Raw genomic sequence first — 27,740 nt, 5'->3', positions numbered from 1 at the left:
CTCCTGAGGCACCTGGGGCCTCAAACTCCCCCAAATCGGACTGCTCCGTGCCCGGGGGGCAGCCCTGAAGGAGGACAGCTCTGAGGGGCACAGGCCAGCAAGGCGTTCACCGCCCCCCTTCCTTCCCTCCAGCCCTCCTCCTCATCCAGTGCTCTCTGTGCCGACGTCATAGTTACTTCGAGGGCTGGGCACATCCTGGGCGCCGCGAACACAGAGGAAATGAGCCCTGGCCCGCCCTCGGGACGGTGCCTTCCAGGGAGAGAGCAACCATGGCCCGACGTATACAGTTGGCCCTTGAGCTGCAACTGGTTTGACCTTCTAGGTCCACTTGCGTGTGGATTTTCTTCAGTGCAACAGCCTAAATGTCTTTTCTCCTCCTTGGGACTTTCTGGACCTTTCTCTAGCTTAGGGCCTTGTAAGAATACAGCGTACGATGCACAGAGCATACGAAACCTGTGTGCGTCGACTGCCCGTGCGGTCGCTCAAGCTTCTGATCAGCAGTAGCCTGAGGTAGTTAAGTTCTGGGGGAGTCGGAAGTTCCACGAGGGTTTTCAGCACAGGGCTGGGCGCTCCTGACCCCCACGTTGTTCAAGAGTCAGCTGCACTGTGCTAAACAGATACCGACGTGTGCCGAGGAGAAGAGAACAAAACAATAGGGAAGAGCAGGATATAACATGTTATGGGGCCAAAAGGAAGGGTGGGATTATAGACGGGTAGCTAAGAACTCCCTCAGGGAGAAGCTCCTGTTTGAGTCTGAAGGGTGTCAGGGAGCCAGCCTTGCAGATGCATGGGGAAGGGCACTCAAGGCAGCATTAAATGCAAAGGTCCTGTGGCAGATCAGGGCTGGCATGTTGGGAAACATCAAGGAAGCCTAACATTCACGAGGATAGATGCAAGAAACAAAACCCAAGAGGAGCAGGGAGCGAGATGTATGCTTCCGACACGCACACCTCTTAATCAATCACAGAGAAAAGTGCCCCATCCACCAAATTTTCATTCACTCAAAACTCTGCAGTATTTTTCAAACTATTGAAAATATTCAAATTTTCAATATTTCAAAAAAATGCATGTCTCTATATTTCAAGAGAACAACAAAAAGGACAAAAAGCTAACATGCAAAAGAAAAGAAAAAAAAAGCCGATGTATTTGCCTGGGGAAAAAAATCCTAAGGTTCCATTAATAAAAATGAAAACTGTTTGTGGCTTTGAGTGTAAGTTTTTTTTGAACTGGGACCAAGCATCACAATAAAGAACACAGCTTAGCACCGCAGGCAACTGGATGTGCAACAATGCTATAAAAGGACGTCACGCTGGCGTAAAAGAATAACACGCAGGATTACAGGAGACAAGAGCATCGGGATTTACCGCAGGGACATTTCTTTAAATGTTGCAATGCCCCAAAGGTCTTTGGCAAATTTAAATGCCAAGTTGGCTAATGCACCATCCAGACCACACGTCCTTCCCGCCCAACCAGCTTCTCAACATGAATAAGACGCTATCAACCAAGATGTGTGACACAGCAGGGTTTGGGGGTGGTACCTGGGGCTCTGCTGTCTTCCAGTTGCATTCAGTCCTAATCAGCCAGTTTCGTGCATCATGACAACAGTTTTCCAATGGACAAAAACCCATAAATTCTAAGCAGTTCAGTGCAGGGACTCGGCGCGCTTAGGGACACACACAGTCTGTGTCACCCGGGCAGTTTGGCACGGGCTACGGGGCACAGCTGTCATCAATGCCAGGCCACAGTCCTTCCCCCGCAGGTCCCGCGAGGCCACACCCACCCTCCCACCAACAAAATGGACAAATTCCTGTTGATGGGTCATTCCGAGACTACCCCTGGTTGGGAATTACCAGGAGGAAAACTATAAGAAGTCAGTGGGGCTAAAGTGATCGACCTGATAAAGAACAGCAAGGAAAGAAGTGACCTGAACTTCAGAAAGGGAAGGAACCAGAGGAGCCAAAAGGATTTTTGAGGAGAGGTGATCCGGAACTGCATGAGTTAGGAGAGAAGCAAGAGAACTTTTAGAGACATTACTTAGCATTTCTAGGAATATACATTAAATCCCTATTAATGTTCTTCGAAAAGGGCAAATGCAAAAAAATAAAAATTAAATAAATTAATTAATTAATTTAAAAAGGGCAAATACAGGTTGAAATTTGGAAATACTTCTTACATTAGCTTCTGAATTGTGTTCCTCTGAATAGTAAATGGCATCAAGTACTCTTAGAACAACTAGACTCGGGGAAAGAGCTTAGTCTATGGACAGAAAAAAAATGCAGTGAATTCTTCACTTGACATGATACATTCTGCGTTATCAAGGGCCGCGATGTATTCCAAAACAAAGCACAGCGAAGATGGTACAGGGCAAATCCCGACCAGCGTCCCCTGCCCTGCCTCAAACACTGACGCCGGTTATTCAGCAGATGTTAATAATCACATGCCAAATTTGCTCCCACGCTACCTAAAAAAGCAGAAACATGGGCAAAGATTCATTCTGTCCTGCATTTTTCCAGTCTCACCAAAGAGCCCAAGTAACAAAAACTTGCTCCCCTGCCATGGTATTCCCCAGTGATCCAGAAGTTTCTACTCAGTTGACCTAAGGATAAAAAAGGATTTTCTCTCAAGGATCATGAATCTAACCAGTCCCTCCTTCTCCCCTCCAAAAGACAACCTATCAGGCAGGTTCAGAGGAGGGTAGTCAGACATCCTTCAAAAGCAAAAGCTTTTCTACTCACCAAGAAGTTTCTGATCAAAGAGGATTCCTAAATAATATAAAATATGCCCCACTGGTGAGTTAGTCAACTAAAAGATTTGGTTGCACAAGGAAGCGAATAAATTCCCCATTCTAACCATAAAATAACTATTTGAGACTCTATTAATGATTATACCAGAATTCTATTTAAGTTATATAAAATTTTAAAAATTAAGTGGAGAAACTGACCTATAAGTAGCATAAGAACTAAAGACTGAGATGATCTGAGAAGATCCTCTAAAACCAAAGGAAAGAAGCAAAGACTCTGAAATGCTGCTTTATAATACTATGTCATATCCAGACATCTGCTTATGTACAATGGTTTCTGTTCTCTGTCTTGTGTTTTTTTCCTACTTTCTTGATTTTTACAAAAGAGTAACATATAATGTCCACAATCAAGAAGGAAAAAAAAACAACAAGGTTTTAAAAAATGCACAGAAAAGACAAAATGTACCTTTAGAATGTTATCAATGAGTGTGCCTGAGGGATAAATTGCTCTTCACATGTCATTTTTCTGTATTTTCTGAAGCTTCTAGAATGAGAGTGTAGTGATTTATAATGAAAAGGAAATTTTAAAAAGACAAATTATTAAAATGTCAAAGGACTAAAATGTTTATTAAGGGCCAAAATATACAAATAGCTAATATGATCCGGAAAGAGCATGAACCATCGAGTAGGTACCTTTCACAGTTGAATAATCTACATGGTCTATACCGGCACGTCTCATCCTTGAGCATATCTTCTGTTCAGGTTCTTACACCACCTTGAGGGGGTGTTGAAAACACAGGGATGCAGCCCGAGAAGGTGCACTTCGGACAAGCTCTTGGGCGATCCTGATGCTGCCAATCTGCAGCCCAGGTTTGAAGCAACGGGAAGTGAGTAGAGCCGGCCCTGTGTTCTCCCTGGAAGCATGCCCAGCTCATTCTAGACTGAGCAAAAGAGCAAATGAACTCAGAATTCCACCTTCTTTCAAAGTTCTATTAATATATTTTAAATATTTTATTTATTTATCCATGAGAGACCCAGAGAGAGAGGCAGAGATGCAGGCAGAGGGAGAAGCAGGCCCCATGCGGGGGAGCCCGAAGGGGCTCACGCCCTGAGCCGAAGGCGGACGCTCACCCGCTGAGCCACCCAGGTGCCCTTCTTTCAAAGTTCGAAAACAAGGGCACAGAGTCCTCTCTCTAGTCAACCCTTGGAGATTAAATCCTTAGTTACGTCCTATAAAAGGAGGGGGGGGGTGTCAATGAAATTAAGATCATCATGATTGCAGGAGCTAACGGGTTTGTTGCCGACAGCCTGCGAACACCCTAGAACTCACAAGCACGCCAAACCCCTTGGTGGTGGTTTTCAACGACAGCATGTCCTTCGGTGATTCTGTTAGCCGCCTAGGAATAGGAGGCCGTCCACGGATTCAGAATCCATCACTCGAAAGGACACAAAACAAGGCGAACGTGCCCTCCATGAGCTCACCTGGTGCTGACAGGTGCCTCTGAGACGCCGGAGCCCCGGGCAAGGGGTGGATGGGGAAGGAATCAGGACGGTGCCTGACCGTGGATGCTCAGCCTCATACGGGCGGCCTCCCCGGGGGTCCCTCGGGAGCTACCGGCACAAGCCACAGCAGGAGCCTGAAAGCCCGAAGGAATGACTTGGGCCCACACCCGGCGTCCCTCCATCCGGCAGCAGAGGGATGGCCGCGGGGACTCCTGCCACCCGAAGCAAGGAGGAGGGTACGTGGCCGAGACCTCCGAGTTCTGCGCGGTGGATCAGAACCTCGGCTGGAAAGCAGCCTCGGGAGCTCTAGAGAAGCCACGGAGGACTCACCGCCGCCAAACACAGCTTGCCACTGTCCCCAGGGCCGGCTCCAGGCCTTCCCTGCTGGTCACTGCTGTGTGGCCTCCAAGCTCTGCCTCTGCCTCTGCCATGGAACAAGATGAGGGGACGACGCGCTTGACAAGCGCCCTCCTGGCAGCCCCGTAGTCGCGGCCGCCCTGGAGATGCTCAGGGGGACGGTGGTCAACGGGCCTCTTACTAAGGCCTCAGCAGACAGGGTGACGCGCCCGGCGAAGCTGTGCAAAGCCCGGGATCTCTAGCGATAGCTCGTCTTCCGCTGAACCCGGGTTCGGTGGCAGATGCTACCCATAAAGTCATTGATAAACCAGTATCGAACGCGCTCCTTTGTGAGTCACTGTTTCACTCACTGAGATGTATTTTTGCACAACCACAGCCCCAACGACAGACGGTGGCTTCACAAGGAGAAGAGATACCAGGAAACCGCCCCTCGCTGTATTTCCATAACCTCAGCATCCAGCACTGAAAGCTCGGGGAAGTGAAATCGGGCTGAACGGCCTTACCAATGAGGTAGTTTGCTGCCGCTGAAAACCATGTTTTAGAAGGTTAATTAGTAACATAGTCTGGGCATGTGAGGAAAGCTGGTTGCAGAACATTCTGTAGGTAAAACAGTATAATCTGATTTTGCAAATCTATGTGGGCATAAAAAATACTCAATAAATGGTAGCTATTATATTTTACATCTATTAAGGCTCCAGCCCTTTTCTTACATGTTGGAGTAAGCTATATATTCAAGTTATAACACATATCGATCATTTATGTGTCACAAATTTAATGCGAATTTTCCCAGTCTGTTGTCTCTTCATTTATATAGTTTTCAATTTTATTTATTTATTTATTTTTTTAAAGGCCAGAGCTCTATTTTTTTTTTTTAAAGATTTTATTTATTTATTCATGAGAGACACAGAGAGAGGCACAGACACAGGTAGAGGCAGAGGGAAAAGCAGGCTCCATGCAGGGAGCCCGATGTGGGACTCGATCCCGGGTCTCCAGGGTCACACCCTGGGCCGAAGGCGGCGCTAAACCGCTGAGCCACCCGGGCTACCCCGAAGTGTTCGATTTTAATCTATTCAAGTCTACTTGTTTTTTGTTTCACTGGTTCTTTCTTTTGCATTCAAGCCATGAAAACTGTCGTTCCTATGCAAACCTAATAAACATTTTCTGCCAGTTTTTCTATAATTGATATGCAATATTCAACTCTCTGTGTAGTTTACTTATAAGATACGGTAATACTTGGTGGGGTCCAAAGTGACATCTTCTTATGTGCAAAGCATTTATTAAATAATTAAATAATTCTTCCTCATTGACCTGTTTTTTTTTGTTTTTTTGGTTTTTTTTTTACTTATTTTGAAAACTTTAGCACACTTTTCCAGTCCCCTTTTTAAATGAAAAGTACAAAAACCTCAAAGTAAAAACCCAAATATACACAGTAGTTTCATAAGAAATCTCAGTAAGAGATTATAAACAAATCAAATGACCATCAGGGCATTTTGCCTTCATTTCAGGCATCCACTAAGCAATAATTCCTATTTGAAATCAGTTCTTCCCATTCAGTGGAAGGCTCTGAGAATGCATCTGTAGGGCCTATGAGCACACGGTAGCTGAGTCTCCAACTGCTGTCTGAATTCTCTGCTCATTATTGTGGAGGGGCTACTTCTTGGGTGACAGGCAATATTATTCTAACCCTAATATACCTGAATATTATGCCCCTTGGCCTGAAAACACTGAAAGTTGAAGAATTCATGACTTGATTTAGTTAAGATTTAGAACTATCATTTTCACTCTATTGATTTTTCCTCCAAATATATTAGAAACCTACCATATGTAATATATACTATGTAAACTTGGACTTGTTTTTTTCCCCTAATGTCTGCATCTTGCCATTCCCTTTAAGATATAAGCTGCTAGAAAGTAAAGGCTGCGTTTGTTGGAGAAGGAAGGAAAGAAGGAAGGAAGGAAGGAAGGAAGGAAGGAAGGAAGGGCGGGCTCATTTGCTGAGCCTTGACCACAACAGACACCCAGGAAAGCCTGCCAATAGATCAACAATTATTTTAGTGTTTCATCCATAAACGATGCTTAAGGAAAAAAATTTATATATATATAATATATATATTATAATATATATATAATACATATATAATACATAAATATAAAACTATTTTATAATTATATTAAATAAAAATACAAATACAAATATATAAATATAAATATATATATTTATATATATATAAATATATATATAGGGGATCCCTGGGTGGCTCAGCGGTTTCGCGCCTGCCTTTGGCCGGGGTGCAATCCTGGAGACCCGGGATTGAGTTCCACGTCGGGCTCCCTGCATGGAGCCTGCTTCTCCCTCTGCCTGTGTCTCTGCCTCTCTCTGTGTGTCTCTCATGAATAAATAAATAAAATCTTTTAAAATAAAAAAATTAAATATATATATATATATATATATATATATATATATAAATGTTTTCATCTGAATTCATCTCTCCTACCAAGTAACATGGACAGATTTTTGCCATCAACTCACACCCTGAAGCGTAAGACATGATGATCTTTCATTTGCATAGCTACGACTCGTCATTACCAGCCCTATTTTTTTGACTCAACAAAATAGAATTGCACCATTAGGATTGCAGCATGTCTGTTCTTGCAGTGACTATTTTGAATTGTGCTTTTTAGTAGCAACCACTTTAAGGGGAAAAAAAAATTGTACTTCTAAAGTGTACACTTGGCTTGGTTTTAGAGACTGAGCTTGCCTGGGTTCGTTTGCCTGTTGCTTTTCCACGTAGGGAAAGAATGTCTGAGAGAGGTTCCCCTGGAGAGAGGCAGCTGATGAGAGTTCTCAGCCTTGTGATCTCTTTCTAATCCTCTCCAACCATCAATGGACTAGTTCTCTAGACACCGTCACCACCACCATCATCGTTATCATCAGTGCTACAATTTACCGAGCACTTTATATGTGTCAGTCACACTGCTGAATGTTTATTTCCAGCGTTATTTTCATTACCAGAAAATTCTAGAACATAATTCCAACCGGTATCTTTAAAAATTGCCCGATTTGATATCATACTTACGTGTGATTTTAGAGATCTTAATTGTTTAATCCAAGGAATGACTAGCATACTAAGAAGTTCGTGATTTCGTGTCATAGTACGCTATATTCTCATACATAAAGCAGAGAAGTCTAACCTGTAAGAACATCTCCCTGCCCTGCTTCTCTCGTTTCTGTTGGAGAAGAATGGATGCGTTTGTCACGCGGCAAAAGGAGGCCCAGGAAGAGCAAGAGAGATTATCTTACATGTTGGCAAAGCAACCATATCCGACTCCTCCCTCGGTCCCCATCCTGCTCCGGAGCTGTCTGGGAGAACGAGGTATGTTGCTTACTCCTAACTACCAACCAGGCCGCCTCTCCCGTGCCCCGTGCCCAGCGTTTGCTGGGGGCGTCCCCTGGAGAGGCACGCTCACCTCACCCGAGGCTCCCAGGGAGTAGGAAGCAAATGCCAGGGAGCCCAGGAAAAAACAGAACTCCTTCCACTGCATCCAGAGACAGGGAGAGACAGATCTAAAAACACATAGAAACAAACACACGGTTCATTCTCGAGCTTAAACAGCGAAGTCGTATGGTAGCTGTTGACGTCTGCTATGAACACGTCCGAGCGAATCACCGGGGGGCTGAGAGGCTGCAGAGCCTTCCTCTGCCCGTCTTCACCCTTTCTGAGGTATTACGGGAGAATATGTCCAAGCCCATTTCATCCTGCAGAGTCTAAAGTCAAACCCACATCAACACATTTTCCCCTAAAACGTGTGGTCTCCTCCAAAGGCTCGAGCAAGAGCAAGCATTCACAAGGCCTGGGGAGGGCGCTGGGACAGCGGGTCACTGCAGCCCCCGGGGTTCAGGTTCGCCCACAGTGGGCACGGACTCTGCCCCGCAGGGGCTCCCTCTTGGAAGCTGCAGCTGCAGGAGGCACCAGAGCAGCCTATGGTCCCTCACACCGCTGGCCCCAAGCTGCGACCCTCTCTGTGTTGATCGCCCTGCACCAAGGGGACTCTGTGGCTCCTCCCACTGATGGGGATCAAAATAATCCCCTGTCCCTTGATTTGGGGCCTGGCCTGTGAATGGCTTCGGCTGGAAGGAATCCAGGCAGTAGGACGCCCCTGCAGGCTTCTTACCCCTTCCTGCTCCACAGACGCCCGGGGAAGAGCTGCCCCACATAGCTGCTGTCCTCAGCGTGGATCCCACCTCATCTGGGTGGGAGCCTGAAGCACAGCTGCTCAGTGGAGCCAGGTTGGGCCCAGCCCCGGGGGCGGGGGGGGGGGGGGGCGCGGGAGGGGAGGGCGCACGACTGCAGAAGCCTCAGCAAATAACTGCTGTTCTAAGCCCCTGTGTCCTGGGTATTTTTTACACGGCATTTTTACAGCCAGAGCCAAGTGATACACAGTCTAAAGAGGCCGCTCGTGAGAAACACACTGTGCCCCCACCCCCCAAACAATAAATTTTAATAGGTGCTTACTCTGCACCCATTTGTGTAAGCCCTTGAGTGAGTCCACTTATTCATTCCTCACAAGAACCCTGTAAGGCAGGGAGGATTTTTATCCCTGTTTGAAAGCCGAGGCAAGAGAGGCACAGTGAAGTCCCCTACCTGCAGCCCGAAGGTGGCAAAGGCGGGGCTGGCCCCAGCCACCCGCCCCGGGCCTAGCTCACCGCCGGCCACCGGCCTCGCACCCTCCTACCCCGAGCTGCCTGATCGTGCCGGTGGAATCCACACTGACGAGCAGTCGGGAAACCAGCCCGGCTCCCTCCCAGCCTGGGCCCAGCTCATCCCGCCAGGCTCTGCTCCGTCCCTCACCGGCCTCTGTGCGGCCCCAAGCTCCCCAGCACCCCTGCACCCGCCGCCCAGACAGGCCTGCGCTCCTTTGCGCGCCCTCGGGGTCATCCTGCAGGCCGCAGGTCCTGGGCTCGCCCGCAGCACCTGCCTCCTGCCTGTCCGGCTGCTCACCCTAGGCACCCAGCTGCTCACCCCGGGTGCCCGGCTGTGCTCATCCTGGGTGCCCGGCCGGCTGCTCACCCTGGGCCCCCGCCCACCTGCAGGAGCTCCCCCGCGAAGCCCGGAGCACCGCCACCAGCACCGCCAGCTCCCAGGGGCAGCCTGGCGACAAGCGCGGGGCCAGCGCAGGGGGCCCGTTACAAAGCCCGTGAGGGGCAGGGACGTGAGGCACCCGTGGGTGCGGTCATGGGCCGAGTCCCCTCCGACACAGCAAGCCCTGGCTCCCGACAAACCCCCATTGCATCCTCCGCTCCCGCCACACGTCCCCCTAGGAGCAGGGTTCCCCGGGCACCCGCCCCCGTGGCCGCTGGAAACCGTGACCAAGCCTCCGGGCCCGATGCTCAGTGGCCGCGAGGGGCGCCCGGGCTCAGGTCATAGAGGAGGCCGATGGGCACGCAGGTAGGTCCCCGGGTGGAAGGAGCAGATGCCCGGCCAGGCGAGGACGTGGCGCGGGGCCAAGGCCCCGGAGCCCAGACCCACCAGCGCCCAGGCCAGGCCGCCTCTCGCAGCCGCGGGTCCGGTCCAGGCTGTGCAGCCCAACAGCACCTGCCACCCGCAGGCAGCTGGCGGGGCCTGGGCGGAGGCCACCTGCACCAGCCGGGCCGGTCTTGGAGTCTCGGGGAAGCTACAGGGACAGGAGGGCAGCAGTCGGCCCCTGGGGTCCAAGGCCGGCACCCCACGCCCAGCCCCGTCCCCCACCGCAGCGCCACTGTCCCTGCTCCTGGTGTCGCCCGAGAAAGGTGGGAGACACCAGGGTGATGGGTGTTCCTCGAGCCCTGCACAAGCACCCAGGAGGTCGGTGTTACAGACGCCCGGGACGCAAGAGCCACAGGATCTTCAAGATCAGGCCCCCGAGGAGTTTTCAGACATCTAGTGACTACTTGGTTCAGACGATCGCTTGTAGAAGCATAAATAGGAGAGGGGAAACTGAGGCTGCTCCCTTTGGGAGGCAGGGGCCAGGGACCCCAACTGTTGGCATGGGCACAGCCTCCAAGATGGCTCAGAGGAGGCTGGGGAACTTGGGTTGGACAACAAAGGTGGAGGCCAGAGCCACCCCCTGCGCCTGCTCCAGAGGGGTGAGGGGACCCCATCCGAGGCCACATTGTCTGAAGGCAGCAGGACCAAGAGCAGGACTCAGGTCCTGGCTGCCAGCCCAAACACTCTTTCCCCCAACAGAGCCACCCCTCTTTCTGGAAAGGGCCCTCTACATGCCAGCCTCCCTGCCCCCCACCAGCAAGTCCAGGGCCACCGTAGGGCTGAGACCCAGGTCGAGTGACTTCACGACGGTGCATCTTACTGTGCAGGGAAGGCTCTGCCGCTGTAAACACCAATCCACCCGGCCCTCCCCTCCCCACCCCACTGACCCCCTGTTCCATGGCCTACGAGCTGCTCCGGATCTGCTCCCATCTCCTTTGGTTTTCCGTTGCAATCTCTCAGCACCAAATCAAGTGCTGCGATTCTCCGATTTGCCCGGTTTGTCCCCACACAGTATTTGTCTCTGGTCTTAAAACGCTGCTTCCTCCACTTTCTAATTTCATTTTAGAAGCCTGCGAGGAGAGAAGCCAACATTTAATCGTAGAGACTGGAGGGGACTGTGCAAACCGCTTACGAGGCACAAATAGAGTAGTTATTTTCCTATTTCCCTTCTGATTGAATTGGCTGCTGTATCATATGCAGTAAACAGTACGAACCAGAAAGCAGCCCTGCATCCTTATCTCACCCCCTCACATAATCTAAAGGAAAAAATGCATTGCAATAAAAAAGAAAAAAAGGCGACGAGAACTTCGTATTTGTTTAAAAGTTAATTAAACTTGAAAGGTTTGTGGGGACAATTCATTTTCTTCTGTAGCCTGAGACCATAAGGTTTGCATTCGTTTTACCACTGGAATGATAAAAAGTAACCTGATGTTATTTTAATTGTAATAATAAATAATAAAACTGGAATAAAAGGTCTCTTTTTAAATAGCAAAATAAAAATGGAAGCCTACGTACCATACAATGCTGACTTAACTTATAAAATAAAAACTAAACTTTGTTAAGGTGTACGCCTATTTCATTGCTTTTGGGGTTTTTTTGTTTTTTTGTTTGTTTTTCATTGCTTTTGTTAATGACACTTTCATTCTTTTCTGGAAAGATGACTTTGCAGCAAGCATGCAGGTGGGACTTTATATGCATCCTAGTGAATCTTCCTTATTGACGAGATTAAACTGGAATGCGCTCTTTACAAAGAAAATTCAAACTACAATGAAACAGCACAGGAGGCCTCCGGCAAGCTTTCTGGGTAACCCAGCTGTGGAGCTGTACAATGTCCCCATCCTTATCATTTCCACGTCAGAAGTGCCCGCCAAAAGGACAATGCCGGGTGGTCTTCACAGTCAAGAGGAAGCAGGAATCCTAGATGAATCCTACTGAAGATGAGCACCGAGGCTGGCGTTGTATTACCGGATGCAACAAATGGAGCCAAGAAGCAGGCTAGACATGGATTGTCTCCCCAGAAAATGGTGTGTGTGTGTGTGTGTGTGTGTGTGTGTGTGTGTGTGAAAGAGAGAGAGAGAGAGAGAGAGAACATTTCAGAAAAAGAAGAGCTGCTGATAAGAGAAAAGAGTAACTGTTGAACAAGATAAGAGGTGACTCCTAGTGAAAAAGATGGAGTTGGATGAAAGGATTTCCAGGCCTCCAGTTCTAAAATTCCTTGATTCTATGGAGTAAAAAGTGAAAGCTCCATCAGCAAATTGAAACCCAGAAACCCCCAGGGGGAAGCCCACACCTCTTACCTGTTTCCTTCTGACAGATTACCCTGGATGGGAACCACTTGCCGGAATATTAAACTTCCTGTTTCCTATCTGTCTCCCCCAAGATTTCCCCATGAGCACCCTGAAGATAAGGTGTGTGTTTAACTCATCTTTCTGATCCCAGCACGGTACCCGAAGCACATAATGGGCAGCCAAACATATGGAAAGGTAGGATGGAAAAACTAGCAGGGAAAAATTAAGTTTTATTTTTAAGTAATGATCGCTTATATCCTAGGAAGCATTAATCAAACTCCTTGGCACCTAGATGTTACATAAATAGATTCTTCAATTAAAATACATTTTTTTCCCCTATTAACTACCAGGCCAAGCCTTCAGATGCACAGAAAAAAAGGGAATTTTTGTTTGTTCCTTCCCTAGGAGAAAACAACCAGCAACTCCAGCTCCTTCATTCAGATTCTTATAGTATAAAAACAGGCATCAAAAACTAGCACAGGGACGCCTGGGGGGCCTAGTGGTTGAGCATCTGCCTTCTGCTCAGGGTGTGTCCCCAGGGTCCTGGGATCGAGTCCCACGTGGGGCCCCCTGCATGAAGCCTGCTTCTCCCTCTGCCTGTGTTGTCCCTGCCTCTCTCAGTGTGTCTCTCATGAATAAATAAAATAATAAAATCTTTAAAAAAAAACTAGCATAAACAATATTGGCCACTTTGTTAAATGGGAACTGACATAGGAACAAGACCAGGATGTCTGCTCTCGTGACTTCTATTCAACATCGTATTGTTGCTTCTAGCCACGGCAAGTAGGCAAGAAAAAGAAATAAAAGCATCCATATTGGAAAGAAGTAAAACTATCTCTCTTTGCAGATGACATTATCTTCTCTATAGAAAATCCTAGTTAATTCCCTAAAACACTATAGATCTAGTCACCAAGTTCAGCAAGGTTTCAAGATACGTGATCAAAACATAAGACAACTGCATTTTTATGCACTACCAACAAATAGTCTAAAAATGAAGTTAAGACAATTTCATTTACACCGCACCAGAAAAAATTAAATGCAAATGCTCAGTAATGAATTTAACAAAGGAAGTACAAGACTTAAACACTGAAAGTCACCAAACATCACTAAAAGAAATTAGAGAAGACCTAAACAACTGGGAAATAACCCGTGTTCATTACCAAAAAACTTAACATTGTTAAAATGGCAATAATCCTCAAACTGATCTGTAGACTTAATGCGATCCCTATCAAATCCCAGTGGCTTTTTACAGAAATTAACAAACTAATCTTAAAATTCTTATGAAAATATAAGAGACCCAGGATAGGCAAAACAATCCTGAACAAGAACAAAGTTGGAAAACTTACATTTCCCAATAACAACACTGCTACAAAGCGACAATAATCAAGACTGTGTGATACGGGCATAAGGATAGGACTACAGATCAACAGAATAGAATTGAGAGCACAGAAGTAAATTATATATTTATGGTCAAACTGATTTTTGACAGGCTATGACAATCAATGGGGGAAAGAATACTCTTTTTTGGTACATGGTGCTGGGACAACTGGATAATTACACACAAAAGAATACATTTGGATCCCTAACTCACACCATATATAAAACTTAACTCAAAACAGACCAAATATCTAAATGGAAGAGCTAAAACTATAGAACTCTTAGAAGAAAATAGAGGTGTAAACCTTTGTAATTTTGGATGAGACCATGGTTTCTTAGATATGACACCAAAAGCACAAGTGAAAAAAAGAAAAAAGCCAATAGAATGTTATCAAGATTAAAACTTCTGTATTCCAAAGGATACTATCAAGGGAATGAAAAGACAACCTACAGAACGAGAGAATATATCTGCAAATCATATATCTGATAAGAGTCTAGTACCCAGAATATATAACTAATTCTTACAATTCTACAATAAAAAGACAAACATCCTGATTAAAAACTGGCAAAGGGTCTGAGAAGACATTTCTCCAAAGATCTACAAATGGCCAATAAGCATATGAAAGAGTCTCAACATCATAGGTTATTAGGAAAATGCAAACTGGAACCACAAAGAGATACCATTTCATACCCACTAAGATGGCCATAAGCATAAGGACAGACAATAAAAGTTTTGGTGAGGACGGGGAGAAACTGGGATCCTCACCACATTGCTGGTAAGAATGTAAAATGGTACAGCAGCTTTAGAAACAGTTTGGTAGTTCCTCAAAAAGTTAAACAGGATAAGCATATGATCCAGCAATTCCACGCCTAGGTGTATAAACCTAAGAGACCCGGAAGACACGTGTCCACACAAAAACTGGTACATGAATGTGCATAGAATCATTACTTACAATAGTCCCAAAATTGGAAACTTCCCGAATCTCCATCAAGATGAATAAACAGAAAGTGGTATATCCGTACTATAGAATATTTTTCAGCCATAAAAAAGAATGAAGGACTGATTTATGCTATAACCTTGAAAACATTATTAACCTTACAATCTTGAAAACATTATGTGAAATAAAAGAAGCTAAACACAAAAGGTCACATACTGAATGATTCCATGCATAGGAAATGTCCAGAATAGACAAATCCATAATAATAGAAAGTAAATTAATGGCTACTGGGGGTTGAGAGAAGGAGGCAATGGGGAATGATTGCTAATGAGTATAAGACTTCTTTGTGAAATTGTGAAAACATTTCGGAATTAGATAATGATGATAATTCACAACTTAGTGAACGTACTAAAACCGCTGAATTGCATACCTTAAAAGTATATAATTTTATGGAATGGGTGTTTCTCTCAATTCAAATATTTTAATGGTGAGATCCCTGCATACACTGCTGGTGAAGATGCTCACTGGTAAAACGTCCTGAAAGACAGTTTTGAAAACAGGTATCAAATGTGATCCCAAATTCTAAGAACGTATCCTCTGTGAATAATTATTAACATCACCACTTAAGTTATAAGGATGAACTGCAACGTAGCATATAAGATGAGAATATTGGAAATGCCCTGCGGGGGAAGAGCGGGCCCCCTGCCCGCTGAGCGAGCCCGACCCCGGCCTCCCCGGCCGAGCTGGGGCTGCGGCCGCCGCGAGGCCCCCCAGGCAGGAACGCCACTCGGCCTGCTGCTCGGCCCGAAGGTCAGCACTTTGTCAAGAGCAAACGCTTCTCACATTGTTTCATGCTTTTGACAGATCACCAGAGCGACAAGGAGGCTGTTTCCGGGGGGCCTGGTGGCTCAGTTGGTCAAGCGGCTGCTCTGGCTCAGGTCATGACCCCGGGGGCCCGGGATCGAGTCCTGCGGCACCGGCTCCCTGCTGGGCGGGCACCTGCTGCACTCTCTGCTCCTGCCCCTCCCCGGACTCACGCGCTCGCTCTCTCTCTCTCTCAAATGAATAAAATCTTTTTTTTTTAAAGGCTGTCTCTGTTCATTTTGTCCAGATCCATAATTGCTTCACGGGGTCCTCATAAATCCTCCACACCTGGCCCAAAGCCAGTCATGCTGCTGCCTAATACAGATTTTAACAAATCATGATCCCAGTCCTGGAGGTGGCTGGGGGAAGAGGCACTCTCAAGAGTTTAGGTGATAAAATAGATTAGTTTATGTTTTCTGGAGGCAAGACGGGAATATAAAGCTAGAGCCTTAAAAATATTATTTCATTATTTTAGGTATTTAATTGTGTCACTTCTAGAATTTCTATTCTAAGGAAATCATTGCGGATCTGCACAGAGATTTAGCTACAAGAATGCACACGACAAGAGTTGTCTATAATAGTAAAAAACTGAGTTCAAGCTAAACGTGCAAGGTACAGCCTCATGAGGAAATACGTTGGCCATTAAAAATAATGTTGTGGGGACGGCTGGGGGGCTCAGCGGTTGAGCATCTGCCTTCAGCTCAGAGCATGACCCCGGGGATTGAGTCCTGCATCGGGCTCCCTGCGTGGATCCTGCTTCTCCCTCTGCCTGGGTCTCTGCCTCTCTCTCTCTCTGTCTCTCATGAATAAATTTTTTTAAAAATTAAAAATGCATAAAAAATAAAAATAATGTTGTACAGGAATATATGATGACATGGAAAATGATTTTAAAGGTCAAGCTTTAAAAAAAGAGTTTTAATACAGTTGAAAGGGATCATTTCATTTTTGTAAACATATATAGATACGCACATATACAGACAAACATGCTCAGAAGAAACGAGAATGGTTCAACGTGACTATCTGTGTGGCGGGAAAACAGCTGATTGGCGGGGGGCAATCTGTCCTTTTCCACATTTTCTACAATGAACATGTATCACCCTGGTAGTAAAAAAAACAAAAAAACAAAAAGATACTCTTTTGAAAAAGGTAAAAAAAAAAAAAAAAAAAGAAAAAGAAAAAGAAAAAGAAAAAGAAAAAGGTGAAATTATCTAATTTCAGATGGGAAATCTTTTTACTTAGGACTTGAAATAAAGTCCTCACGTGGTTGAGTGTGTTTACACTTAGCTCTGCACTTCCTGGCTGCCGAGGCAAAAAGGGAACTGTAGCGAGTCATCTCGAGTCATCTCGATGGCACCTGTTTCAGGTCGCGGTTCCTCCCAGCAGAGAGGCCGCCTCTGCCCCCGGGACTGCAAGAGCGGAGCCCGCCTCTCCGCAATCCGGATCCCTCCCGTGCAGGCCGGGCGGTGGGGCCCCAGGCCTCATTGCTGTCCCCTGGCTGCGATCAGAGGAGCTGCCTCCCCCCAGGACACGGAACACCCCCCCTCCCTGCCGTGTCTTCTCCATAACGTTCTTCCATCCCTGTTCTTCACCACAGAACACGCTCCCCGAACGTCCCCAGTGCGACACCAGCGAGGCAGCCGCTGACCTTTATGCAGTATTTGATGGTGTCACTGTTTCGTATGAAGAAGGACACTCAGAAGGGCCTCAGGATGGAGTCGGTCTCCGAGAGTGGTAGATGCAGCACGCTTTGAGAATGCACGCTTCTTTTTTAAAGATTTTATTTATTTATTCATGAGAGACACAGAGAGAGGCCGAGACCCAGGCAGAGGGAGAAGCAGGCTCCCTGCGGGGAGCCCGGTGCAGGACTCGATCCCGGGACCCCGGGGTCACCCCCTGAGCCCAAGGCAGGGGCTCCACCACTGAGCCCCCCGGGCGCCCCCCGAGAAAGTTCATTTCTTAATACTAGGTCTGCTCACGAGACCTCAGAGAAGAGAAAGTAGGAAAAGTTGGGTCAGTGGCTATGGATCGCGGCTTGGAGACTTCCGTGGGGTTTTAGAGCAAGACCCCAGTGTTGCTAAAGCTAACGCTGCCAGCCCTGAACTCGCCTCCGGAAAGCTGAGCCTCACTAGGATGAGAGGGAGCTTCCAGAACACACACGACCTCCCGGTCAGAGGCAGAGCCCCGGAGGCGGAGGCGTGGGATGGGGCTGGGGGCTGCGCCTATTACCGCCTGTGCATGGCCAACCTCGCTATAGAAATCACGTAAGTTAGATCCTCCTCTACATCCCACCTACAGTTCTCCCAAGCCCCACGGATCCAAGTCACTCCCAGAGGCAGCAGGGATTTTGCAGGGCGTGGGAGCCTACTAAAATAGCGCGCTCCTCCCTCCAAATGCCCCCCCAACACCTTCCGCTCCATGTGTCTGATGCTTACCTCCAAGGCCCAAATCAAGTCTTTCCTGCCCCCCGTGCGGCCTTCCTTTCCCCTGCGGCCTCCAGGAGCACCTACCCACCGCATACCCACGGACACCCACCTTGCAGGTCACGTGTCCCTGGTCAGGCCGCAGGCTGTAAAACACAAGGCATCTCGCTGGCACCTGACACGGCGTCTTACGCATGGGCACTTGTCTAAGGGGACAAGTTCATCTAACCCGTCCAGCTTATCTACTTCCCAAAGCAAACACATGGCTGTCAAGCCCTGTGCTCGTGAGTAGATAAGTTGATAGCACGACTGTCAGCAGAGCAATAGTGCTAAAAGGCCAGCGTTTCTTGACTGGGAATACAGCTTTCTAGAGCTACTGCAAGAAATTAATTTTGTTGTGCTGACCACCATGGACAGAAAGAAGGAAATATTCTTCTTGGGGATCTCTGGGTGGCTCAGCAGTTTAGCGCCTGCCTCCAGCCCAGGGCGTGACCCCGGGGTCCCGGGATCGAGTCCCACGTCAGGCTCCCTGCATGGAGCCTGCTTCTCCCTCTGCCTGGGTCTCTGCCTTTCTCACTCTCTGTGTCTCTCATGAATAAATAAAATCTTTAAAAAAATTTTTTTTAATTTCTTCTTGACGTCTACGGCATTCAGCGTCTTTCAGAAAATAAACATACACACATAGCTAATTAGGATAATGCATTATCAATAGGGCAAAAGTGGGAGGACACATAACAATCACAAAGCCCTCAACAGTGTTCCTCAAGAGATGGCTGCAGTTCCCATCCCACTGAGGTTGGGCCACACAGCTGGATACAGTGTCTACCAAAAGACAAGGCGCCCTTCCTCTGCTCTGCACAGATCTGCCCACCTAAAGCCCCGGTCTCTGCACGCAGCCACTGATTTGCAGAACATGCCACACAGTGCAGCCCAACTAGTGTGTGACACTGGCCAGAGCAGTGGGGAAGCTGAAACATGGCCAAAGGAAGCAGCATGACACCAGGCCAAGCTGAGGTACCAGGACAGCTGTGCTGAAACCTTTGCAATGAGAGCTTGTCTAGTGAAAGATGGGCTGGAGAAGCATCTTCCACACTGCAAAAAGACAACCCGTTGGTGGGTCGTAAAATCAATTCAGAGGTACAAGACTTACAGTAAATTTTGTTTCATAAAATGCCTGTCGTATGAGCGTGTATACATGCACGCGTGTATGCACGTGTGAACACGTCCTGCATCATGCACACAGATACTTGTCAAAACACTCTGCGAGGCTGCAAATCAGACGAATTATTTGAGATATTATAGAAGGAGTCATTTCAATTCAATAGAAGGAAAACATCTCTAACAAATAAAACTATCTCACGCTGAGGTTTATCGTTTTGAACAGCAGAGAGTTTGCAGCCCCTGAGAGACTTCAAGCAGCGCCAAAGCCATAGATTGACATGGAGGATATTCATTTTAGTAGAAAGTTAAATGAGATGAACTCTGTTTTCTCCCCATTCTATGACACTATCAGTCTGGATCAGAGGCAATCAACTATTCCTGAAGGCACAATTTGGAGAAAATAACCCCATGGAGTCACAAGGGTGAATGTATACAGCCTCAAATTTTATTTGATGGTTTATGCTGGAATAGCATCTCTGTGATGGGGAAAACTGTTAGGGAGACTTAGACCAGGGTTCTCAGCCTAGATAGACATCAGAATTACCTGTGGAGCATTTAAAAGATACCCATGCTTGGATCCCCAAATATATCAATTAAAACACTGGGGCCCCAAATTTGTATTTTGTTTAATGTTCTTTAGGCCAGAGTTGAAAACCACTGATTTATAGGTACAAAATGTATAAATGGCATTTTATAAAGCACAGAGGAAAGGGAAACAGCCTCAGGATTTAAATGAAGAGCCTCACTCCCATGCTCACAACAAATAAAAAACAAGATAAATGGCAAGTCCAGAACTTTCTTGAATCCACTGAAAGTTGAGGTCACAGGGAAACAAACTAGCCCTAAAACTAAGAACCAGACACCTATAGGAAGAGGGGAGACAAGCACGTATTTACCTGAGGCAGATGCACCTGGACACTGGCTAACAGGCATCAAGTAGCAAATAACAACAGAATACTGCTGGAAGGGTGGAAGAGCATGGAGCCAGACCACTGTGAGGCTAAAGGAAGACCTAAGACTGACACTGAGATAGACATTAGACAAAATTCTCTAGCACACCAGCCCCAACTCTAAACTCAAAGTATAACAAGAGGAACTAGAAGTGGGTGGTGCACGGAGAAGAACCATACCAACAAGAAACCTCTAATTCAGTTCAAATCCTGATTAGAGTGATCAAGCCCCCACACTCATGGTCTAGCAGAAATAGAAAGGCACTCCCATTTCCAGACATAAGAACTATTTATTTTAGACTCCCATGTCCTACACAGGGTGTCCAGTTCTCAACAAAACATAGAGAGCATACAAGAAGCAAGAAAAGGGGCACCTGGGTGGCTCAGTGGTTAAGCATCTGCCTTCAGCTCAGGTCATGATCCTGGGGTCCTGGGATCACCTCCCACATCGGGCTCCCCACAGGAAGCCTGCTTCTCCCTCTGCTTATGCTTCTGCCTCTCTCTCTGTGTCTCTCATGAAAAAATAATAAAAATTTTTTTTAAGAAAAGTCAAGAAAAAGACATCCCTGCCACATGGTGGCAATGAATTGAACCAAACTCAGATATAACACAGATGTTGAAGGTATCAGACACTAAATTTTAAATAACTTTAACTGTAAAATATCCTAAAAGAAAGAGTGGGCAACATGAAAGATTAACCGTCAAATTTTAACAGAAAGATAGGAACTTTAAGAGAGAATAAAATGGAAAAACGTGAAAAGCTGAACAGAGTAACAGAAATGCAGACTGCTTTCAACATTCCTTAGCAGATTTGACACAGTGGAGGAAAGAGTCAGTGACCTTGAGAACAGGTCAACAGGACTATCCACACTAAAACAAGAAGAAACAAACGGAAGAATGAAACAAAAATTAAGAGTGTTCAACAGCTGTGGAACAAATTAAAATTTCCAATCTAGGTGTAATCAAGTTTTAGAAGGAGAAAAGAGAACAGAGCAAAAGAAATATTTTATGAAATAACTGTTGAGAATTTTCTAAAATTAATGACAGGCACCAAACCACAGGTCCAAGAAGCTCAAGAACAATCAAGCAGGATGAGTACCAAGAATGTGCATACATGTGCACGTGAAGACAGCTTAAACCAAAGACAAAAAGAATATTGAATGCAGTGGCATAAAAACAAAACATTAAGTATAAAAGAACAAAGATAAGGATTATAGAAGACATCTTGTCAGTAGCATGCAATGTTAGAAGCCAATGAAGCAATATCTTTAAGGTGCTTAAAGAAAAAATAAACTGTCACTCAAAATTCCATACCCAGTAAAAATATCTTTCAAAAATAAAGGAGAAAAAGGACTGGCATAGACAAACCAAAACTAAGAGAATTCATGGCCAGGACACCTACACTATGAGAAATGCTAAATGAAGCTTTTCAGGCAGAAGTAATATAATGTCAAAAAGCTGGATCTACACAAAGACATGAAAAGTGCTGGAAATGGAATAAATGAAAGTCAAAAGCAATTCATCTTTCTTCTTATTTTTAATTGCTATAAAAGATAACTGAATATTTAAAGCAGGAGTCAGCAAAGTATGATTTACAAACCAAATCCAGCCCATAGTCTCCTTTAATATGACCTATAAGCTAAGAATAATTTTTTATATTCTTTAAGTGTTGTTTATAAAAGAAAGAAAGAAAAATTCTATAGCAGAGACCAAATATGGCCTCAAAGCCAAAAATATTTACTTTCTGGGCTTTTAGAGAAAATAACTGCTAACCCCTGGTCTAAAGAAAAATAACAGCAATGTTTTATTTACAACATATGTAAAAGGGAGATGATAGTAACAATAAACATGAAAGATAGAAGGATTGGAAACATACAGCTGTTAAGATCCTTACACTACATGGGAAATAGTATAAAGACCGGATGACTGACAGCCTTGAACGGGGGCCCAGGTTGTCTACACCGTCCTGTGGACTTGGTTTAGGTGGCAGTGAGCAAGGGCAGAGAGGGTGCAGGGGACGGGTCCTATTTTTATCTGCTGAGAACACACTTCTCACGGGGAAGCAGCCCTCCCCAGTCTCCATCACCTGAACTTGAGCTGAACTAATCCCCTGGGCCCTGGTGGCTCCTGGGTAGTCACTCCTCCTGGGGACACCCACTCCCTATATCCTGAGGTGGCTTGGCCCCTCTTTGGTCTATTACATCGGTAAGATACGCTATGAGGATGATACCGCTGGAAGAGGAGCGAGCCCCCACCCCTGCCCTCTCTGAAGGAGCAGACAACCTTGAGGGTCCCGGTACTATTTACCCTCCACACTAAAAATCAGTCAACACAGCAGGTGAAAAGCCCCAAAATATATATGAGCGAGAATGAGCCTCACGACCTCATCCTATGAGCTCCTGGATGCAGCTATACCTGAGGCCACAACCGTCAGCCTTTTTCATTTCAGCCACTGCATTTCTAATACTGCATTCAGGTGATTCTCAAGGGACCAACACCCAACTCAAAAGAACTCTGACAAACACAGTGGAGAATGATGCCAGCCGGCCGGTGACACCCCTGGGTGCGGGGCCTGTGTCCTGGCACCTGTCAATCGTCTGCCCCTAGGATGGCAGCAGGAGCTAGAGCAGCCTGCACGCAGCCTAGCAGTGAACCAGTCAGTGATTTAAAAACAAATGCCAGGGACGCCCGGGGGCTCCGGGGTGGAGCACCTGCCTTGGCCCGAGGAGTGACCCGGGGTCACGGGATGGGGTCCCCTGTCCGGCTACTTGCGTGGGGCCTGCTGCTCCCTCTGCCTGTCTCTGCCTCTCTCTCTGTGTCTCTCGTGAAATAAATAAAATAAATAAATAAAATCTTAAAAAAAACAAAAAAAAACCAAATGGCAGCCCTGAACCCCCACCCCCGGGCTTCCCCCCAAGGAGCGTCATCTGAGCCTCTGAGGATCCCCCTCCTGTTGGGAGGCGCGGAGACCCTGGGAGGAGACCAGGGCTGTGTCACCACGCAGGGAAAGTGCACAGGACCTTCCCCAGCTCTGGGCCGTGTGCTTTAGGGACATCAGGTAACTTAAAGCTATTTTAACGATCAAAATGCCCATTTTGGGGCAGCCCGCGGGGGCTCAGGGGTTTAGCGCCGCCTCCAGCCCAGGGAGTGACCCCGGGTCACGGGATCGAGTCCCGCGTCGGGCTCCCTGCAGGGAGCCTGCTTCTCCCTCTGCCTGGGTCTCAGCTTCTCTCTGTGTCTCATGAATAAGTAAATAAAATCTTTTTTAAAAAAAATGCCCATTTTGCCTTCGGGGAAACTGAGCATCCGCGAGGTCACGCTGCGCAAGGCCACGCGGCTGGGAACTAGAATTTGGGCGGCGCTCGAGGGCTTTCCCCGCTCCCCCTCGGGCCGCTGGCTCTGGCGGGTGGAGGCGCCCCCAAGCCCGCCCCGCGCCCCGGGGCACAGGCCGCCGCCCTCCAGCCTCCGAGCGACCCCGCCCCCAGCCCCGGGCCCCGCCGCCTGCGCCCGTGGCCTCCGCAGCAGCAGTGCGGGGGGCGGGGCCTGGAGGGGGCGGGGCCTGGGGCGGATGGGCGGGGCCGGTAGGGGCGGGGGCCAGGAGGGGTGAGGAGTCCGGGGGCGGGGCCGGGAGGGGGCGGGGCCGGGGAGGGGGCGGGGCCTGGAGGGGCGGGGCCTGGGGCGGATGGGCGGGGCCGGTAGGGGCGGGGGCCAGGAGGGGTGAGGAGTCCGGGGGCGGGGCCGGGAGGGGGCGGGGCCTGGAGGGGCGGGGCCTGGGGCGGATGGGCGGGGCCGGTAGGGGCGGGGGCCAGGAGGGGTGAGGAGTCCGGGGGCGGGGCCGGGAGGGGGCGGGGCCTGGAGGTGGGTGGGCGTGGCCTGTAGGGGCGTGGCCAGGAGGGGTGCGGAGTCCGGGGGGCGGGGCCGGGAGGGGTGCGGAGCGGGAGGACCCGGCTTCGACCCAGTGCAGAGCCGCGGGCGCACAGGGAGCTGCCCTCCGCTCCCGCCTCCCGGACCCTCGCAGCCCCGCCCGGACACTCCCCCCCACGCCCAGAGCCCCCCCTGCAGTCCCGCCGCCCCGACACCCCCCTACCCCGACACACACACACACACAGTCCCGCTCGGACCCCCGCAGCCCCCCCCCCCCGCCCGGACCCCCCGCAGCCCCGCCCGGACCCCCCCCTGCCCGGACCCCCTCCCCCGCCGCCCCGCGCTCTCCGCAGCGCCCCCGCCCCGCCAGCCCCACGCCAGCCGTGCTCGGCGGCGCCCTGGCCACGCAGGAGCCCCGCCCGGTGCAGACGTGCCCAGGTGTTGCGCCCGCGGACCCCGCTCACCTGCGCCGCCGGCCTGTGGGCGCCCCCGCCCGGCCCCGGCTCCCGCTCCGGCTCCCGCCAGGCTCCGGCTCCCGCTCCCGCTCCGGCTCCCGCTCCCCGCCTGGGTCCGAGCTGCGGCCGCGCGGGGCGGGGCCCACGGGGGCGGCTCCTCCCCGCCGAGCACCTGGGGCGCGCGCACCGACCGGCCGGGACAGGTGGGGCCCCTGGGCACCTGGGGGTCCTCCCGGGTCGCAGGGGGGCGGGCGAGCTGCCGTCGGCCCAGCCAGCGACCGGCGGCGGACCGCGGGGAGGACAGCCCCCTGGGGGAGGGGTGCAGCCCGAGAGGCGGCGCGGAGCCCGGTGACAGCGCTTGGGCCGCGCGCGCAGGTGCGGCCGCCCGGCCCCGGGGGAGCGGCCCCTCCCCACGCCCCCGCCGCGCCCCCGCGCCTCCGACGACCCCAACCCTTCGGTAAAACGAGCCGCTCCGGATGCGAGCGGAGGAGCCCCCGCCGAGCCCGCCGAGCCCGCACCCCCTGACGCCCGGGCCCGCGCTCGAGCCTGAGTCCCTGCAGGCCCGGGGCCGCCCGCACCTGCGCAGCTGGCTGGGGGGACGCCGCACCCCCGGGCATCCCCTAAGCCGTCCGGCAAACCGCTGCCTGCCCACGACGTCACGGGCAGGGGTACCCCGAATACAAGGCTGTCCCGCCAGCTGGCACCTGTGCACACAGCCCAGTGGGTAAGACCCGCCCGGGTCCCGGATCCCGGATCCCGGATCCCGGATCCCGGATCCCGCCGCGGGTAGCAGAGCCGAGCCTGGGGCGTCCGAGGTGCTGCTGGGCCCCGAGGCGGGAATAGGACCCCCACGGAAGGGCAGCCCGGGGCCCAGCGGCTTAGCGCCGCCTGCAGCCCAGGGCGTGACCCGGGGTCCCGGGGTCCAGTCCTGCATCGGGCCCCCGCAGGGACCCTTCTCCCTCTGCCTGGGTCTCTGCCTCTCTCTCTCTCTCTGTGTCTCTCATGAATCAATAAATAAAATATTTTTTTAAAAAAAGACCTTCCACGGAAATGGGGATTGGATTTGGCCCCCTGCTGAGATCTCTAGTCCGTCTTTCCAGGCCTCTCTGAGGGCTAGTGTCGTATGAGCCACCCACACGTACTGAGGCCTTGATGGTTGGGGAAAAAAATGTGAAAACAAAACAAAAGGGTTGCGGCGCACCTGGTTGGCTCAGTCAGTAGAACATGCGAGCCTTTATCTCAGGTTTGTGAGTTTGAGCCCTGTGTTCGGTATAGAGGTTATTATGTAAAATAAATAAAATAAAATCCATTAAAAAAAGATGTATCAAAATAGGCTACGTACAAAGTGTATGTTCTTTCCATCGAACAAATGAATGCTTTAACACGCCCGTATACACACACGCACAATGATGTGTGATGCTGCTACTCATACATTAATTTCAAGATTCATTAAAGAAATCCATTATAAGCGCGCTACAGGAAACACCGTATAACTGTAAAATTGCGTGGAGAACATTCGTACTGAGAACTATGTCAGTCCACTTCCACGACGGTCTATTAAGCCTCAAAGGCCACAATCAGAGGCTGTCTGCTAAGGTGAGGTCATGGCCAAGTGGCCGGCTCCAGCCCTGCCCCAATAGGCTCATTTAGGGCCTGGACCCCCACCCCATCCTGCCTTATCAGCAAGCCCTGCACAGATGGGCGTCTCAGATGTGGTGTGGCCTGGTTGGTGGCTTCACACTGGGCAAGGCCAACCTGGCAAAAAGTCACAGAGAACGCCCCGCCTAGGTGTGCCCTCCTCCAGCCGTATCCCCTACGTGGTAGGCGGGGAGGCTGGGTCCCAGGGTGGGGCTGTGAAGGGTCCTGCCATCGGGACAGCCATGGAACCAGCACACGGGCTGGGCTCGGGGGCCCCTCCAATTCTCATCTACACAAAGTGGGCCGGGCCCTTCTTGTGTGTGGCCGGTTTCAGTCGGCGGAGCATGTGATCCCCTGTGATTTAGGATCCTCCCACTCTGCGTGTGATCTTGGCTGAGCCAGTCTGGTAAGTGATGCCACCCAAACGGGCCTGGGAATCTTCATCAGGAAGGCACAAGTTCTGCCCTGACATTCATTCATTCTCTCTCTCTCTCTCCCAACCCCCCACCCCACCCCAGCCCTCCCAGGGCTTGCTGTAGCCCTGGGCACTTCCCCTAATTGTCTAACTGTGCATTTCCCCCACTTGGGACACCTGCGAGCATGAAATCAGGCAAGATCTCTGCTGGAGTTTCTTTGCCTGAAAGGGTTTACCTGAAACATGAAGGCCTGGTACCATCGTGAGGTTAAGTGAAATAATGCATAGGAGATGCTTGAGCACAGCGCCACGCACTAAGCACCTGCTCAATAAATGGTTCTTTCGCTATCTTTCATGGGGCTCAGACGGGTGGCGTCGAGAGCCAGCTAATGTCTGAAGACACGCTGGAAATAGGACAAAACCATTGACAGGCTTTTTGAAGGATCTAGAATAAATTAACGCCTGCAAATGACCATGCGTGTTACTCTTCTCTACCAGTCCCTAGGAAAGTGATATTTGAACTAAGAAATCTTCAGTTTTTTCTCTATCTCTTGTTCTGTGATCATATAGTGGAAGAGAAATCATCCAAAGGAAAACCAAAAAAAAAAAAAAAAAGAGTCTCTGAGCCTCGGGATAGTCTTTACCCTCTTTTCCTACCTTTGCGTAGGGCTCAGTCCGTGCATTAACACTGTACATCGTTTCCTGAGCACATTTTTCAATGAAACAATAGATGTAAAGGCCCTAGGATAGTTCCTGGTACATAGTAGCTGCTCAGTTAATCATAACTAAATATGGGGGGATGCAGGGAAGGGGCCAGCAATACTAAGGTCGGAAACGGCCATGAGTTCAGGAAGGCAAATCTGATCATCACTTTATTAAGTTACCCGGAATTCTAAGTTCACTGGCTTTGTTATCAGACTGTTTGGGTTCAAATCCAGCCACCACTTAACAAAGGACATTAATCTCTCCGAGCCCCGGTTTACTCATCTATAAAACGAAGACAATATCTCGTGGCCACAGGAGCTGGGAGGAATACAGGACAACCTTCAGTGGGCTGCTTCTTTACGCCTGGCACAGTGCTGGTGCTTAGTTAGGTCTCTTCTGAGCTCTGATTTCAGGGGGGTATGATTTCTTTTTTTTTTTTTTAAGATTTTATTTATTTATTCATAGAGACACCCAGAGAGAGGCCAAGACCCAGGCAGAGGGAAGCAGACTCCCTGCGGGGAGCCCCATGCAGGAATCGAT

General features: G+C 49.2%; 1 protein-coding gene across 11 annotated transcripts in view; it reads right to left on the bottom strand.

Annotated features, from left to right (window-relative positions):
- LYPD6B (LY6/PLAUR domain containing 6B) overlaps positions 1-25,192 on the bottom strand; it is a 249,435-nt gene extending 224,243 nt beyond the window's left edge. For 8 of the 11 annotated variants that reach the window (XM_049097249.1, XM_049097245.1, XM_049097244.1 and 5 more), the window contains exon 1: positions 24,452-24,732. The gene's annotated coding sequence lies outside the window, so the exon portion shown is untranslated. Of the gene's footprint in view, positions 1-11,012; positions 11,235-24,451; positions 24,733-25,020 lie in introns of those variants that run through there. The other 3 variants (XM_035702331.2, XM_049097248.1, XM_049097236.1) reach the window with 3 other exon arrangements.
- Positions 25,193-27,740: the final 2,548 nt, after the last annotated feature.

The sequence above is a fragment of the Canis lupus genome, chromosome 19, assembly GCF_003254725.2.
Source record: "Canis lupus dingo isolate Sandy chromosome 19, ASM325472v2, whole genome shotgun sequence".
NCBI classification, from domain to species: domain Eukaryota; kingdom Metazoa; phylum Chordata; class Mammalia; order Carnivora; family Canidae; genus Canis; species Canis lupus.
The sequence above is the reverse complement of the archived record's forward strand: the minus strand, read 5'-3'. Positions and strand labels throughout refer to the sequence as shown.